General features: G+C 38.5%; 1 protein-coding gene and 1 long non-coding RNA gene across 3 annotated transcripts in view; one reads left to right on the top strand and one right to left on the bottom strand.

The window, feature by feature from the left end:
* The window catches only part of GMDS (GDP-mannose 4,6-dehydratase), a 549,352-nt gene that overhangs the window by 355,109 nt on the left and 176,008 nt on the right, over positions 1–18,235 (top strand). The gene's annotated exons all lie outside the window — the stretch shown is intronic.
* LOC311516968 overlaps positions 2,603–18,235 on the bottom strand; it is a 35,843-nt gene continuing 20,210 nt past the window's right edge. Inside the window, exons 2-3 of the long non-coding RNA XR_014710544.1 lie at positions 10,942–11,023; positions 2,603–2,891 (exon numbers count right to left, since the gene is read on the bottom strand). This is a non-coding gene — a long non-coding RNA (uncharacterized lncRNA). The remainder of the gene's footprint in view (positions 2,892–10,941; positions 11,024–18,235) is intronic.

The following is an 18,235-nucleotide window of genomic DNA, read 5'->3' as shown; positions in this document are numbered from 1 at the left end:
CATGCTAGTAATTGTAGGTGGTTTACAGTTGTTAACATAATAGTAATAGGTAGAATGATTACTCACTCATAGAGATCACAATTACCCCCCCAAAAAAAAAAAATTCTGTGTGTTGAAAAGAAAGAGAGAAGGAAAATCATCAGAACACTGATTGCCACAATGTATATATTTTAGATCTTTCAGCATTTTACTGTTTAAAATAAACGTCCGTAGGCTGTACTTACTTGAATCGCCTAAGTAAATGTAATCATGAGATATTGTCCAACTTTTTTTGTGAGCTAACTATTTTCACTGTGATTAATAACTATCACTATTATGACCAACTGTGAAATACGCTTAATAAGATTCAGGACTATGTCAACAAACTGCAGTTACAAAATTTTAAGGTCAGGATATGAAAATGGCTTTGTACTACTGTTATTTTTGTCATGTATAGAAACAATAAAATATGTTACAGGAATATTACCATATCCAGTGACTTTTGCTAAATTTTCTAGTTTTTTAGTGGCTGTTTTTACGTGATACTGAGACTTTTACAAATGTATAGTGCGTTACTGAATAAGCTTCCCTTGGAATACTGCTAATAACATACATTCATAGAGCACATTTCAGTTAAAAATCTGTGTTTCAAAAGATGAGTCAGAATTATCACCATTGTTTTACAGACTAGAAAATAAAGTACTGAGTATCTTACAGCCAAATTAACAAAAAAGAATTGTGACCTCTTATTTTGGGAGCCTCAATTTTCAGTACTCAACTCTGGACACCAAGGGACTGATTCGCGCTGTCCCTGCCCCTCCAGAGGTGCTGAGCACTTGCAGCTCCCATTAGCTTCATTTGCAGTTGTGGGCACTCAGCAACTCTGAAAATCAGACTCTGGGGTCAAATTCAGAGTTGAAGTGGCAGAGAGTCCTGTGGCACCTTATAGACTAAAAGATGTATTGGAGCATAAGCATTCATGGGTGAATACCGACTTCGTAGGTTATGTAAGTTACACCCCCTCAAACTGTTGACTTCCTTAGTCCAGGTGAGACTTCCTTACCCTACTTATGCCTTCTTTACTGATATGTAAGGTAATCTGAGTTAATATCATTTACATGCTGCATATCTGAAATAAGGTGCAAGTTAAGGCAAGGTGTGGACTACTTTAATTTATACATTTGACACCTTTGAGCTCCTTGATACGTTAGTTACCAACTCAGACTCATTTAAATTATGTAGATTAGAACAGTGATTCTCAACCAGAGGTCTTCCAGGGGGCACATCAATTCATCCAGATATTTGCCTACTTTTACAGCAGGCTACATAAAAAGCACTGGCAAAGGCAGTACAAACTAAAAGTTCATACAGACAATGACTTATTTATACTGCTCTATATACTATACACTGAAATGTAAGTACAATATTTATATTTCAATTGATTTATTTTATAATTACATGGTAACAATGAAAAAAAGTTATTTTTAAATAAAAGTGTGCTGTGACACCTTTTATTTTTATGTCTGATTTTGTAAGCAAGTAGTTTTTAAGTGAGAGGAAACTTGGGGGTATGCAAGATAGATCAGACTCCTGAAAAGGGGTACAATAGTCTGGAAGGCTGAAAGCCACTGAGTTAGAACATACATAGCTAAATGGGCAGTGTTGGCCACTGGCTGATACAAGCAAGATCGTAGGCTAGTCTGGTAGTACACCAGCCCAAAAAAGCTGGGGGCCACCCAGTCATCAAAGCAAACTACCTGCCATATGTTAAGGCTCCAGCCCAGCCATACAGGGAGCTTAGTACTTTGGACCTCTGCACTTGCAAAGCCCAGCTGACTTCAGTTCAGGTGGTATTTTAGTTCATTGAAGATTTTTCAGAAATAAGCTTCTTTACATGAGATAATGATAATTGTAGGAAGGCATTCTGTATGGAATACCTAAGCTTACATTTACCAAAAGCTTACCACAATAAACTCTGGTTTTGGGAGGCACTGAAGTTGATTGACTAAGCCATCAACAGTTGTCATTGTGCTAGTCTTCACTGCAGTATTAGCTGGAGGTGTGACGTGCGTGTTGCCCCTAACCCAACTCCCATCCATGCACAAAAATTTCCAGCTAGAGTTAAGTGATACCTGAAGTGCAAGCTAGGAGGCCCGGGCTGTCAGGGATGAGAGTGGTTGATGCTTAAGCTAGTAAGGCAGTAGAGAGGCCGTTCCTCTGTGCTGCTAATCCAGACACTGTGCAGCTCAAGAGCTTTGGTTTGTGACTGCACTAACTTGAGAGGAGTTAACTTGAGCTAATTTTGCAGTGAAGACAAGCCTATTGTACTGGTTACAGTGTTTGATCAAAACCCTCCTTTGGTACAGATCGCTGTAATGTTTATTAAAATATTGTACACGGTGTAATAATGGGTTGGAGTGTTCAATGCGATGGCTTATATTTTCAGGTTCTCACTTACAGATAAATTGAGGCACAGCTCTCATAGAATAATTCCTTTGGTTCAAATATGTAAGATGAGATGGTGCATAAATACATGAGGGAAGTTTCTGGTTGTTTCTTATTATTATTTATTATCATTATCATATATTTGTGTTTGTTTATTTATTATTCCTTTCCTGTACCTGTAGGCTTCCTGCTGGAACAGAACATTCCCTTAGATTAAGGACGAGGGAAGTTTTGTATGAATAGCATCAAGTTGTTGACCTCAGCGTAGCTCTAGCTACCTCCTTCCCTGCTCACCATAAAGGCTTATAGAGCTCACTCTGGGCACTCCTAATGTGTGGCACAGCTTTGGGTTTGTCTCCCAGGTCCTCCTGTTTCCTTCTCCTGAGGCCCGTAGTTTCCAGTGTCTGCAGTAGATTCAGGTCTTCCTTTCAAAGAGGCAAAAGTTGATCGGGAGATCCTGTCCAGACCTGTGGGAAAGTGCAGCAAAGCAATAGCTATTAATACTGTTCCTTTCCCACTCACTCTGAAAGGAATTCCCGACAGGAAGGTTTCAGCAGTCTGCAGAACTTAGCTGCTTGGCTTTAACTCTTTGGCTCCTACAGCACTAAGCCACTTGAACAGTCTACCTTTCCAAAATGCAGGGTTTTTTTCTTGACACAATCACAGACAGAATTTTGCCTTTGAGAATTTTTATAACTGTGGTTTCCCACTACCCCTTAGGGAGAAGTTAATAGGGCCTGATTCAGGCATTATTGATGTGGACTTCAATATCTGGAACATGTCTGACTATCATCAACATTAACAAATGCTTTAGAGACTAGTGTCAGCAAGTTAGAGTTTGGCTTATTGGTAAATGGTCACAATGTATCAAGTAGTTTGTATCCTGGATAAAGCTTAATTTCTTCAGACTGTGGCTTGTTTTTGTTCCTTTGGGGTCTGCTCTCCCCTCAGTGTACCTAGTTAACTCCTAATGAGAAATTATGTGTGCATGGTAAGGGAAGAAGAAATACTCTTGCTGTGTTATTTTAGTACCTATCAGCTCATATCTTTTCTGACATACAACCCATTATCTAGATACTTCTATGGCCTGCATTTCTTCAGTAAGAAATTACCACTATATGTTTTTTGGTGCTGTTTATTTACCATTGTAAATTTTGGCAAAGTACTGAAAGGAACAGTATCAGGTTAAAAATATGTATATACATGTGCGTATATATACCTTAGAAAAAACTAATTATCTGTGCTACAAACAAAAATACGACACTGGAATATTAAAGCAAAATTCCTTTTTAAAGGAGTTTCACTGTTTGTTGTGTTCATTTTTTTTTTTAACTTCTCTCCACTTGGAAATGAAAGTGGTTGAGTAAGTTTCGCTTTTGTTTCTGGTCAGTTTCTAATCAATATCACATTAGTTATTAGGCACTGAGACCCTGTTGCCATGTTTGCACTGCAAAAATTGCAGAGAAATGTTTAATCTGCTAAAACCTAAATTCTGGGCAAGGTTTGTCCTCTTTTAAACTTTCTCTGCCTCATTTCCCAGATCTGTTTACAACAAACACACACACAATATTATGTTATAGTTACATAACCACTGGGATCTACTGTGGCATAATTTTAAATTGTCATTGCCTATGTACTCTAAGTGGCTGTTTCATTAAGAGTTAAAAATAATAATCATAATAAACAACAGTTAATTTACACAGTTCTGTCATTCTGACTCGCAAGGAATTAAATGAGTGTTTTATGAGTAAGGCTTGCAGATTCAGGCTCAGTGCTTATATGCTCTTTGAGATCATCCAACTATGAATGTGACATGTACTATGAATATTTCTTAATTCTCATGGAGTCCTAATGCTACTTCATTTTCCATAATACTTTCCTTTAAATCTCCCAGTAAAAAAAGTCTTCGTAAAACTCTTCTTTAAAAAACACAATTTAAAGTGTTCTCTCCTTTTGTTTTTTAAAGAATATACATAAATAAGCATTCTTTTAGAAAATCTCAATTACGTAACAAAATAAATGCTATTCAAGAGGAAATATAACAGATGAAGTATAAAGAGTTTTACTTCCTGTATTTGGATTTTTAACCTTTCCCAAACTTTCTCTATTGTAAAGTTAAAACAAAGTCTTATCAGCAAGTAACATATAGTAGCAGCTGGATATCATTAGAGCCCTCTGTGTGAGCTATTCTTCTTCATTACCTTGTTCATGACAGCTTTTACTTTGCACAGAAAATGTTACTTTGTGTTGGAGATTTATGTAATTCAGGTGTCTTCCATTCTGAATTAATGCATGGCTGCAGTGGGAATGAGTGGTTTACAAGTGGAGCCAATAGAAATTTATAAGAGAAAAAGGTAAAATTTACAAAGATCAGTGAAAAAACATGAGTTTATACAACTCTAGTTTAATGATTGCCTCATCAAGTCTCCCTCTTCCCCAAGTGTATATTCCTTCATGGGCATGTCATGTAATACCAGGGTGAGGTATTTTGTTTGTGTTTAAAAGGTAAAAGGGGTTTGGTGGCAAATTTGTTTATAGTTTCTGTATGCATCTAAACTCTCCAGTAGATCTGTTCCTGATAGAATGAAAAGGGACTCTCTTTTGTTTGTTACTTTATAAACTGATTAGCATAAGTGGTTAATTTCTAACTTTAGATGTTTATTTAAAAATCTCTTTCATATTTAAATAGTAATTCAAATTCAGAGGTGGCTAAGCTGTCCTTTACTAGTACAGCACTGTACCATACAGGGATCAAGTTAGTGTCTTGGGCCTTGTCCTTTGCCGCTTCCATACAAGGCATGCGAATACTATGGAACCACTGTGCATAGGTCCTGAGGGAGGAGGCATTGCTTTGCATTGCACTTTCTGGTGACCCCCTGCCAGTTCTTGGAGTGGCATTGACAGAATAAATGGACTCAGTTGAGCACCCACTGGCCAGAAAACAGTGTTGGTGATCAATAATCTATAAAGATGGGAAAAAGAGTAACATTTTAAATGGAAGGATATATCTGTAGAGGAACCTCTTCAAACTTCCTTCTGTTTTCCTACAGCTCTGTTTGCAGATCAGGGACGCCGAGTGAAAACTGTTCTTGGTGTTTCTCCTTTGTTTGTTTTTCTTTGAAGAGAATTTCCACAAAGAGTTGCTACTCTGCATACCTCATTGCAGTATCTCTTTAGGATGTGGATCTGTGCAAAAGACTTTTGGGGACATGTCAGAATGGTCAGATTGCCACTCCTTTGCTCATCTCTCATGATATAACTTAGCCTCTAGGGTTATGTCTACACAACGAAGAACATACCCATGGCTGGTGCAATGCCAGCCGACGCAGGCTCGTGGGACTCTGACTGCAGGGCTGTTTCATTGCTGTGTTGACTTCCAGGCTCATAAACTTAAAATACATGATATCATCATCTTACAGAAGCCAGATGATCACTAACTGAGTTCATTCTGCACTACCATTTTAAAATTCGAAGGTTCGTCTAAACAGATGTGCCGTATACTATCCACTGGTGGCTGCCAAACTCAAGCTGTAGTAAACTTTGTAAAGAAAAGGGTTATTAGGTGAAAGCCCTCTACTTAAAATGTTCTGCCATTTAAACCCCAGGCTTGTGCTAGAGAGTGCTTCTCAGATCTTTATTAAGTTTCTTTAGGAACAATATCCTGAACGTTAGAAAAGAACAATCTGAATCAAGAAGATATACTGTACGTTTTTTAAAAGAACGTTTTGTTTTATATATTTAAAAAATAGTTATAAAACTGTCTACTGCCTTCTGCCAATTGGAGCCAAATCTTGAAGTCTTTATTTAGTTTCAATTCAGGCCTTCCTCAAACATAACTCCCATTAGCTTCAGTGAGAATGTTTTCCTGAAAATGACCTGAATAAAAATAGAGTAAAGACTCTAGGAGTTGCATCCAGGTGTATGGAACTCATCCCAACCAATTTTGGGCTCTAAGACAACAGAGGCAAAACTACCGAAAGTACAGAATTCTCCGCTGAATCAAGACTGTTAAGACTTATAAGCCTGAAATCAAAAGCCAAATCTTTACATTTTACCCTGCTTCCCCTACTGGGTCAAGGGTCACATAAAATGTCAATTTGAAAAGGTAAGAATGCTCTTACTAAAAGCATTGAATTGTGCCAGCAGCTAACAAGCTCTGAGAGGGAAACTGAGAATGGAGCTGGCAATGGGGTAAGAGAACAAAAATTTAATTTAAACAAAGTTTGATCTGAATGGGAGGAATGAACAAGAAACAACTATCATTTTCAGAGATGGTTACTGAGGCAGTTCTATGGGAACATGTGTACTATTCCCATACTTGAGTGAAGATCATAAGGGCCACAAATGTACACAGTGCAAACTGCGTCGTGTTCCACACGAAACAGTATAGAGACATGAACAGTAATTGTCTGTGAAGGCCACAAAAGAAGCCAAACTAAATAGATATCAAAGGAATGGTCATGAGACAGGTCATATGATAGGTTGAGATTTCAGCTGGGATAGAGGAGTTAAATGAAGAAAGAGAAATGTGACATCAAGGAGAAGTAGAAGCTGTAGGAAGAGTAGAAGGGAAACGTGTAGCTAGTCATTCAACCTTAAAACCCACAAAAGTTGTTCTTCCCTGTTCAGGGTAGAGGAGCCCAAGGAGACCAGTGATCAGAAGGCAAGAAACCTACCAAAAATAAAGAAGAAGCAAGTTATCCTGATGCATAAACAGAATTTTGGAGCTTGCCTGAAAAAGATGAGAATAATTAGTATTAAAGAGCTAAACGTTAGCTTGGAAAAAAAAAGAAATAGAGGTGATGAGCCCCCCAAATATCAGTACTTTTTTTTTTTAGTACCAATATGGATTTAGATGCCTAACTCAGACACCTGAAAATTTTGGCCTAAATATTTATAGCTTGGTTAAGCATTGATAAAGAGGAGGTATGTCTGAAGAGCACAAACCCAGAAGGCAAGATTCTGCCTTTTTTATGTGAATGTGCGATTGGGGGGAAAAGTGTGTGAGGGTTATCTATTACACCCATACAACAGTAGAGCAGAAAACAGATATGGTAACTAACCCTTTGAGTGCTCTGAGGGGGGTCTGGCTAATGTGCCTATGAGCCTAAGGAGATGTGGAACATTTTCCTGGAGGCATAGACAACACTGTAAAACAGTGACTCTCAACGACCAGTCCCTGACACAATTTAGGAAGGCAGCAAGCCAGTCCCTGGTATCAAAAAGGTTGAGAAACACTGCTGTAGAACATGTTAACTTCTCACCCTCTTGAACCATTCTGTCTCATCCTACAGTATGATGTCTCAACTCCACCCTACCCTCCCACCACGGCTCCCTCCAGTATGCCTTATAATTGGGAAGGTAGAATTTTGCCCCAAGAAAAAGAGAGACTATTTAGATGCTTTTCTGAATAGTTAGGAGAAATTAGGAGAAAACAGGTTTAAAATCAGAACAGTCTTCCTGTCAGTGAGATGTTTCTAGCTGCCACAGGGTTTCCAAAGAGAATCGTGGAACATTTTAAGCTTGTGATTTTCATAAGCAAGTTAGATGCACAGTCACTCAGACTCATTTGAAAATCCCACCACAAGACTACACTGGACAATATAGGGAACAATCCTGCATTAGAAAAGAGAAGAGTGGACAAGCTCATCTGCTACAACAGACTTTTTAACTCTCTCTGTTTCCTGTGTTTATCTGAGGGCAGAAATTAACTGTTTTACTTTATCACTTGAAGTGGTGTGTGGTTTTATGATATTTACAATTGGACATTTTGTACTGATTATTGATCATTATTTAATTTCTGAATCACTAGAAATGTTACCATGGTAGCTTTATTAATAGAGGACAGTAATTTAAAGACACTCTCTGTATTTGTCACACACTTTTTTTAAAGTGGGGGGAGGGATCCCAATTTGAAGAGACTATCATAGTGCCTCTGACATTAAATATTATCCCTGCCATTCCCCTCTGGAATTCTCAGCATAGTTACTAAGGGAATATTACACTCTGTGTCTGTTTCTGTCCTGCAGAATGGAATTAAAAGACTTAAATAATGTAACTTCTTTTATTTTGTGACTGTGAAAGCTTTGAAATATTGGGGAGGAAAAGAACTGGTAGACTATTCCTAAAGCAATTCAAGAGTTCTATTGGAGAAATTACAATTTACTGATGTCATTTAAATCTTTAATATCGTTATTGGTTCATCAAACATTATTAGCCTTCATATATTTCTGCTCTTATCAATTCAATTCTGTGTGATTCTTTGAGTAAAGAATCTTTTCATCATTCACCATTATCTTCCAAAACTTTTCACCAGATCATACAGTGAAATTGATTTTTTAAAAGATTTTATTTTTAAAGCGTTAATAAATTAGCCTAGTTGTATTAGGAATTAATAAAACATTTTTTATGGGAAAACATATTTTAGAGAGATTTTTCCAGGAAATATCCAGCAGATGATAGCACATTGATTTACTTATTTAATATATTTCGTTTCTTCACTTTAGTAATAAGTTCATCTCCTTCCCACAAATGTGTATGTTCCTTAATAATTAAGATGTTTAATGTCTGTGTGTCTGTAATATTTTTGGAGCACGTTTCATTTTTTAGTCTTAGACCTTTGCTGAAGAAAACAGGTCAACAAAAGTGTGTGTGTGTTTCATAAAGTGTTTTATTTTTCATGAACACAAGCATATGTCTCTCTTTATTTTAAAGTAATTTACAGTTTAATTACAACGTGCTCTGCTCCCTCAGGAGAAAAAAGGAGAAAAGACAAAAAAAGGCTTTGTAACCTTGTGCTGCATTCAGGGTTTAGATCTCACCTTGTAAAAGTTTTTATTGCAGCCTCCTCCTCCACTTGTGCCATGAAATAGTGAATCACTCCTTGTTGTCTCTAAGTACAACTGCAGTTCTCATGTTTTATCCTGACACCTCCTAGATGAGCTTTCCATACCCGAGGAAGGGAGGACATTTGATGCTTCCAATGTTGTTCTGACACCTCCCCTTCTCAGAGGAGTCAACCTCACGAGCAGCATTGGCCGTGAAATCCAGCATGAGGCTGCATTCGTCCTCTTGCCCTGGTGATTAATGTATGTGTAGGTTCAAGCCACCCTATGCCTTCTTTCAATGTGTTCGTTCTCATGCCATAATGTTTCATATGTTCAACTGTAGGATGACCTGGGAAGAGGCCCAGTGGCGCCGGCAATTTTCCTTCCTTTGTACCAAGTATGCAGAGAGACTAGTCCAGAGGAGCAGACACTGGCCTCACTCATGGCTACTAACGATCTTCAGTAGCCGAAGACAACCTTCCTTGTTTGGCTGTAGCATGTTACTGGATCACCATGTGTAGGATTGTATCAATCAAGATTAAAAGTGATAAAACTTTTTTTTCTTTTTAACCTGTAATATTTTCTTAATATAAAAGTTTTTCTCTGAGGCCTGTCAAGTAGATATATTGCAGAGGCAGCTCACTTAGTAAATCTAACATTAACCTTTGCCTTTAGGGCCTTAAGTGTTTGGGTTTTCCTAAGTACAGAGACCTAACTTAGCACACACACAAAATTTCTCATACTACTATACACATGAGGCAATAAATACCATTAAAATGCTACCGTTAATAATCTGATCATTTTAGGACCAAAATCTGGTAATCTTACTTGCAATGAATAATTCCTTAATTTCAGTGGGACTGTTTCTGGAATAAGGTACTAGTAAATCTGAGTAATAGTGACATAATATTTTCCATAAGGATTAGGTGTCTTAAAGAGGTGCATTAACTTGATACTTTTGCAGATTGTTTATTAAAGTTACTTTCATAACTGGGTAATGTAAAAATAACATATTATGGTGCCATGATCTACACATGCAGCTGGATAGGAATAACTGGCCAATGTTTGAGTGACACAGGTATGTGCTGAAAACGTCGGAAGGGGCGGGGAGAGTGCTTGTTGTTATAACACAAGTGCATCTTAGGGGCACCCACCCCAGTTTCCATTTCTATTGGTACAAAAATTACAGTTGCAAATGGTAACCCTTGGATATCCAACTACCTGATTTGTGGGTGAAAGTCTAAAGGTTGGTGCTGGAAATCTGGCCCTTAGAGAGCCACAATAAAAATCATTGCTAATTAATTTTGGAATGAAGTGTGACTCAGCATATTCCTTCATATAGATATGCGGTATATCATACAATCAGCAGGCACTTGAAAGCTGACTCCTTGACTTTAGGCCCATGGAAACTCCTTGAGTTCCTTTGACTGCACAGTTGTAGACATTGTTATGTATCCTGGGGAAATTTACTACCTTGCTAGCAGCCACAGAATGCCCACGCTAAGTGCCCTGTCAGTACCTGGTATCTATTGCCTACTTCCCCATGTGTGATTTCACCCAGTGCCGTCACCACATAAAGCTTTAAAGTTCATGAGATGACTACCCCAAACTCCTGAGTTACTCCATAACTTGTTTTGGATGAACAGCTCTAGATTTTCTGTTTTCCATCCATGTGGCACCCTTCTCTTACCTATATAAAATTGGACTTCTCTGGAGTATCCAGCTTCAGAGGTTACCAATATGTTTTTTTTTTCTCCCCTGGATCCAGACCCCTAGATGATAGGAATGGAAAGGCAAAATAAGGATCAGTTACTGCTTAAAACACACCTTGATTGAAGGACCTAGTTGAAATGTATTCCTGCTTTCCCAGATATTCGTTCATGGGTATAAAGAAAAGGAGTACTTGTGGCACCTTAGAGACTAACCAATTTATTTGAGCTCATGCTCAAATAAATTGGTTAGTCTCTAAGGTGCCACAAGTACTCCTTTTCTTTTTGCGAATACAGACTAACACGGCTGTTACTCTGAAACCGTTCATGGGTATGTTCGGTTCAGTACTTAAATAAAGTTCAGAATTCCCCAAATGTTTCTAGATGTTGTGTGCTTGTTTTAAAACATGATGATTATGCTGAATATTCCAAGGGACGCAAAGAATTGCCCTGTATTTCTGATTCCCAAGAACATACGTGTCCTATCTATAATCCCTGGTGCAGGTTGTCAGAGAGAGATCCATGCATAGAAGAAGTGATTTATTTAGAACCAGATCCTGCAACCCTTAAGCAAGCAAATAGTCCTTTTAATTTCACTGTGACTACTTGTGTAAGTAACAGTTTGCATTGTCAGGCCCAAAGAGTAACAATTGTTTAAGGAATAAAAGAAATTATGCTATAAAATATTCACTGCTGCTATTTATTATGTTTCTTCTTGCCTTTCTAGATAGGAAATAATGTTTCTAGGAAAACTAGTTTAACTGAATAAAAAGTGTGTTTATTAAAATAAAAAAGAATTTGCTCTTCCTGAATAATAAGAGGAACAGTATTAGGGTCTAGTCCTGCCCTCATTGCTGTCATTAAGAGTTTTCCATTGTCTTCAATAGGAGCAGAACTGAGTCCTTAGTGAATCTTTTTTTTTAAAGATGTCTAATCTATATTACATGTATATCTGTCCAAGACTGATGCAGGTAACCTAACTGGTAAATGTCCCCCCTTGACATGATTTACACCTTGGTAAGGTATCAGTCTGAAAAGCTAGAAGATGTAGATGTGACTTTCTCAGCTAATAAATTTTCTTTATCCTCCTATGACATGTTCAAACAAGGTTCCTACACATTTTCATGGGTCGTGTAAACATTGTACGTTAGCAAAGATCTTTTGTGTCGACAGGTCTGCATTTATACCAATGAAAACCCTAGGCAACATGTACATTTAGTGTAAAAACAATGGCAGACAAAAATCTGATGAATCCATACTTTGGAAATCAAAAAGACCTCTGTTCTGCTTCATGAGTCTAGTCCTGCTTTAATTGAAATATATGACAAAACATCCATTACACACAATGGGTCCCATAGCTTGCATTGAATGTTGGGCAAAATCCCCTGATAGTTTCTCCATACTTGGCAGGTATTAGTTGTCAAGCTTGTAAATTCAAACAAAGAAAGGGTGGGTTTTTTTTAAATAGTTGCTTGTTCAAGAATAAATGTATCATTTCAAAATGTCCTATGAAAACCTGTTGATTTGTAATATTTAAAAAACAAAAAAAAAGTAGACAACAATTGGTAGAAGAGCAAGACTTCTGTGGATAGAAGAAAATCCATGTAAGAGAAATAGACCTGAGGTGAGGCTGCTCTATATCAGTGCAGCTAAAGTGAAAGACATTTCCAGATATTTCTTTATTTTCCAGCTGAGTTAATGATTCTGATGATGTAAGGCTGATTATACTGTGCCTTTGTGGCCATCAGCATCACCAAAATTAAATTCAGTTTAATGAGCAATTATTTTTAGAACTGCATATTTTGATGAATAAAGTTTTTGTCTGTAAATTATAGAATTTCCACCAAAGGAAATAAGCATCTACAGTACTTACTTCTGTACTTTTTATGCTCTGTGCATTGAGGCCCTGAACCTGCAAACACTTATGTAAATAGTCCCATTGAAGTCGATGGGACTACTCATACACAGGAAGTTCTTTATGTACATAAGTGCTTGCAGGATCAGGGCCTAGGCTTACATTCAGTGCAGTCTTAATGTTCTCTTCTATATTGGATCTTTGTCCTATAAACTTATTTTTGCTATTAGTGTGTTTAAAATGTATTTTATTTTCATAGCAGAGGTTTCCTTTAGAGGATTTGTATAAGCAAAATCTGTGAAGATTTTTGTTCTTTGTGTTTTCATTTGGTGCTGTATTTTTTTCAAATTCCACATATTGGGCTGAATTCTCAGCCTGTGTAAATCAATGTTATTTGTAAATTGAAGCCAATGGATCTATGTCAGTTTACACCAGTTGAAGATTTTGTTCATTTTTAACATTTTACTTCTGTCTTCCAATAATTTAAATGTCATAATATCACGTAAGTGCAGTGTTATCAGATGTTCCCTTAGTTAATTTTTGAAATGTTCCTCTTTATGAACTTTAAAATAGTAAAGTTCAAAGAATAACTTTAAACTCTTATCAGTTACGAAAATAAGTACAAAAGGAATATATACCTGTATGCTAATATAAATTATTGATAGTTAAAGGTGCACATGGTTATGAAACACTTCCACAAACCTTGGCAATTTCAAGGTTGCCATAAATATAAAGATAGAATTAGTTTTTGTTTCAGTTTCCACAAGCCATCCTCTTGTAAAGCTTCCTTGCTCTGGGAATTTTAAATGAATGATTTAAGGCGTTTTACACTGATAATAAATACTTCTCTGATAAATATAATGTGGCTTTTAAGTTAGAATATTTGGTTTTCCATAGGTCTAATGCCCATTGCTTACTGTATCACTTCATTAAGAAGAATGAGTGAGCAAGCGGCAGGTTTTCAGAGCTGTGTATTTCATGGTAGTTTACACAGCAGAAACAGAAATCTGAGAACAGAACTTGAAAGAAAACAAAGAGCTTTACAGTATTTTTTTTTTCTTTTCAGGAAAACACACAGAAGCTAATTTTAGCTTCTTGATCAAATTGACCCAGTCTTTAACCCTGGCAAACGTTACCACAACACACTTCCAATAGACAATAGTTTGCATACCAACACCACACTGGAAACAGATGTGCATGCTGAACTGGCTTTTTTGGGAGTCTCTCTGAGAATTCCGCAGCAGTGAAAGCCTGAAAGAGCTTTCTTCCTAATTGGGGTATAAACTGGGTCTTCTTTCAAATCAGACTCTGAGCTTTACGGAGTCTCTCTCTCTTTTTTAAAAATTTATTATGTCACAGCTATGTTTTGACCAGCGTTTCAAAATATCATTTGCTTAGAAAAACATTACTTGGCATGAAGCTTGATTATTATCTTGAAAAAAAAATTGTTAACAGCTGGGCTATTCATGGGTGATGGTTGCACAGTTTATATATCAAAATGTTTGGAATGTGAACAATTACCTCTTTTACTTTCTCACAAAGTCTCCTATAGTTTATATAAACTGCTTTTGTGTTACCAAAAGTATGTAGTTCTCTCCGTGCTGCCTCTTCTCCATCGCTTCATGCTCCCCTCCCCATGCCCCATCACCACATTCTCTTTCATTTCCCCACCCCACCCCCCGACCTGCTGGGGTTCTGAGGTCACAGTACATAGAAGGCTTGGCCATGCCAATGACCATGTAATACTGGTGGTCTATTCACAATGTGCATTGTTAAAAGGTAGGGCTGTGTGCAGAATGGACCCTCCCACTTAGAGTGCAGTTTGGAAAGGAATGAGCAAAGCTTTTTAGGCTTCTAAGTATTTAATATGGATTCCTCTTGTGCACCCTAGAGAGTCGTTACAGTTTGTAAAACACTGATGAGGTCTAAGCCATGTTTTCAGGGAACAGAGAAATAACTTATTATGAACGATGATAAAATATAAAAAAAGAGCTTTAAAAAGATTTGACAAGGTAAGGAAACTGTTTCTGTGCTTGTTTCATTTAAATTAAGATGGTTACTATGCAGAAGAAAAATGCTGCTTTTAAAGTTTCAAAGCTGTATTAAGTCAATATTCAGTTGTAAACTTTTGAAAGAACAACCATAACCTTTTGTTCAGAGTTACGAACAATTCCCAAGGTGTTTGTAATTCTGAGGTTCTGCTGTATAAGGCAAGAGGCAACAAGTGAATACAGGCAGACAGGGAGCACAAGGAAACAATGAGACAATGTTGGTCAGCATGAAAAGCGGTTAGGCCAGCTACCTAACTGTTAAGTTTTTTTCATAGGCATCATGGCAAAGGAGGGTTTTAAAGATGGATATGAAGGAGGTAGCTTTGTAGATATTTATATGGAGCTACTTGCAAGCATGAGGAGCAGCCTGGGGGAAAGCACAAAATTACTTGTTTGAAAATGCCACGAGTGGGCAATGAAAGTTGGCATCATGGGCCAATATGAGGTGGGAGTCAACATCACAATAGTGACCCCTCATGTCAGGCTGCACCTCAGAGCACTGTGAGCATGGCTCAGATCAGTCTATTGTCCTCAGTTTCACCATCTAGACAAGCTGGTATGCCTCCTAGACAGCCTGTCATCCTTGCTGGACTGATGGATGAGTCAGGACAATGTGGGCAGGGGAGTTTCCTTTTCTCCCTCTCTCATCTTGGGCACCTCAGCCATGGGGTAGGGAGTGCCTCTTGGTGATCTTAAGGCTCAGAGTTGTGGACTGCTCATGAGGCCAGGTGTCATAAACATACTTCAATTGTGCATGATATTTTATGCATGTCATCAGTCTGTCTCACATTCAGGGCAAGACTGTCCAGATACTCACTGACAACACCAGTACAGTGTTTTATGTGAACAAGCAAGCCAGGTCAGACAATTCTGTAGGGAGACAGTCAAGTTGTGGAATTGGTGCATTCGAAGCTCAGTCACTATCAATGCATCTTATTTACCAGAGATTCAAAATGTCTTGGCAGATCCTTCAGCTTAGACCATGAATGGTCTGTCGGTAAAAACATTCTCTCTTGAGTGTGCCACATAGGAAGTTTTGCATCCGTGGATCTGTTCATGAGTAGGCAGAACAGAAAGGGTCCACGAGTCTATTCCAGGGCCGATCACAGCCCTGGATCAATATCAGATGCTTTCCTGTTTTCGTGGAACAAGAACCTGCTCTGTGCATACCTATCAGTACCCCTGATGCCCAGGGTCATTTTCAAGCTCAAGCAAGATCATGGAAGAATAATCCTTATAGCTCCAGCCTGGCCAAGACAGACTCAATATTCAGACGACCACACACTGTCCACTTAGGAACCTTTGTCATTACGATAACCAGAGGCCTTGTAAAGCAGAGCCATGGTTGGTGCTGCACCCACATCCTTATGTGCTGCACCTCACAGCATGGATCATCAGTGGCTGAATGCAGAAGAGGAACATTTCTCAGCGGCAGTCGAGAATGTTGTCCTTAACAGCAGGAAACCTTCCACAAGAGCACCTTACCTGAGTGGAAGTGTTTCTCCATCTGGATGGCCTTCCATAATGTGTCCTTGACTCAGACTAAGATGCAAACAATTCTGGACTATCTCTTGCACCTTAAGAAGTCAGATCTAACCCTCATCACCATTAAGGCTAATCTGGCTGACACCTTGGCATTTCACCCTTGCATAAAAAATAAAACGGTTTTCACTCACCCTATCATGATCACTTTCCTGAGAGGTCTTAATAGATTGTTTCCACCTATCAAGGACCTTCTTGGGATTTGAATTTTGTTTTGTCTTCTCTTATAGACTGTCCTTTCAAGCCTTTAGCTTTGTGCTCAATTCCCTACCTGTCAGTGAAGGTAGGTTTCGTAGTGGCCATCACCTTTGCTAGGAGGGTGGGAGAACTGGTCATTGATCCACCTTACACAGTTTTCAACAAGAACAAGTTTCAGCATAGACCACATCTTAAGTTTCTCTCAAAGGTGGTGTCTGACTTCTACCTAAATCAGTCTATGTACCTGCCAGTTTTCTTCCAAAAGCTGCATATTTACAAGGACAAGTGAAGACTCCAAACCCTCAACATTTAAGTATTGGGTTTATACCTGGATAGGACAAAGCCCCCCTTCATGTTTCTTTACAGCTCTTTGCAAAGCATATGAGAAGTCAACGAGTCACAACTCGGAGACTCTAAAAATGAATTATTCTGCATTACAATGTGTTATGCTTCCAGAGGGGTAGCACCTCCTGAGAAATGCACAGCCCACTCAACCAGAGTACATTCGACCTCAGCAGCATTTGTCTCACACATCTCAGCTGTGGACATCTGCAGGACAGTGACATGTCCTCCATTCATATATTCACCAGACATTATGCACTCGCTGCTGCATTGAGGAAAGGTGCAAATGTAGACAAAACAGTCCTAATTTCTCCTCCAGTGAGACCCTGAAACCCTCCACTGGGAGTCACCTACAATATAATGGACATATGCAAGTGCTCAAAAAAGAAAAAGTTACTCAACTTTTCATAATTGTTGCTCTTCGAGACCCATCCTCCTTCACTGATGGAAGCCAGTGGTAGACTCCAATGCAAGGTGAAGGAACTGAAGGAGGATCAGGGTGACTCTCTATCCTTTATACCCTTGTTTCAAAGCACAAGGAGCTGCCCTGGCAGGGCCGCCCCAACTGGTACCGCTAGGGAAAATGCTCTGGCACCAGTGCACAGAATGCACACTCTCCTACCATATAATGGACATGTGTAATGCCTCAAAGGACAACAGTTACGAGAAGAGGAATAGCTTTTTTCCCATTTTTTTCTGCATGCTTGTAACATTTTTTAAAGGGTTGATATGTTCAATGTTTCAGCTCTCCCTAGGGTTAAATTAAAAAAAAAATCAACTTTAACACAAACAGCTCTGCTGCTGTTTTTTAATATTTCTAAAAGGGGGGTGAATCAGTGACTTTTCTACTGTACAGAATTGTCCACTTTTTTTTTCTTTGTCCTTTGGGGATAACTCAAAAAGGGACTGTACTTTCAAACTTCTCACCTGAGACCCAAAACTGTGAGCACCTATGCACGTGAAGACACATGAGTTGTGTCTGAAGAGACAATCATGCTTCGTTGAGCTTTAAATATAATTTAATATTACAACATTGGATACCTGCTGCTTCTGCAAACAGAGGGTGTGGTGATCCTGGAGATTCCAACCCTGGAAACGGGAATGGGGACTGCCACCTCTGCAGTAGCATTCCCCAACGCCTCATTTAAGCCCTTCTAAGGGGTCTGTGCAGTTCAGGGGAGACAGTGGGCAGGTCTGGTGAGAATAGGCACCTCTGTGGCATTGACAGACACAAGTACCCTGTGGTAGTTTCTTAGGTAAGTTAGTAGTGATACTGTTGCAAGATCC

Source organism: Lepidochelys olivacea, assembly GCF_965140295.1.
Source record: "Lepidochelys olivacea isolate rLepOli2 genome assembly, chromosome: 2".
Classification (NCBI taxonomy): Eukaryota; Metazoa; Chordata; order Testudines; family Cheloniidae; genus Lepidochelys; species Lepidochelys olivacea.
This window is presented reverse-complemented; position numbering and strand designations above follow the sequence as displayed.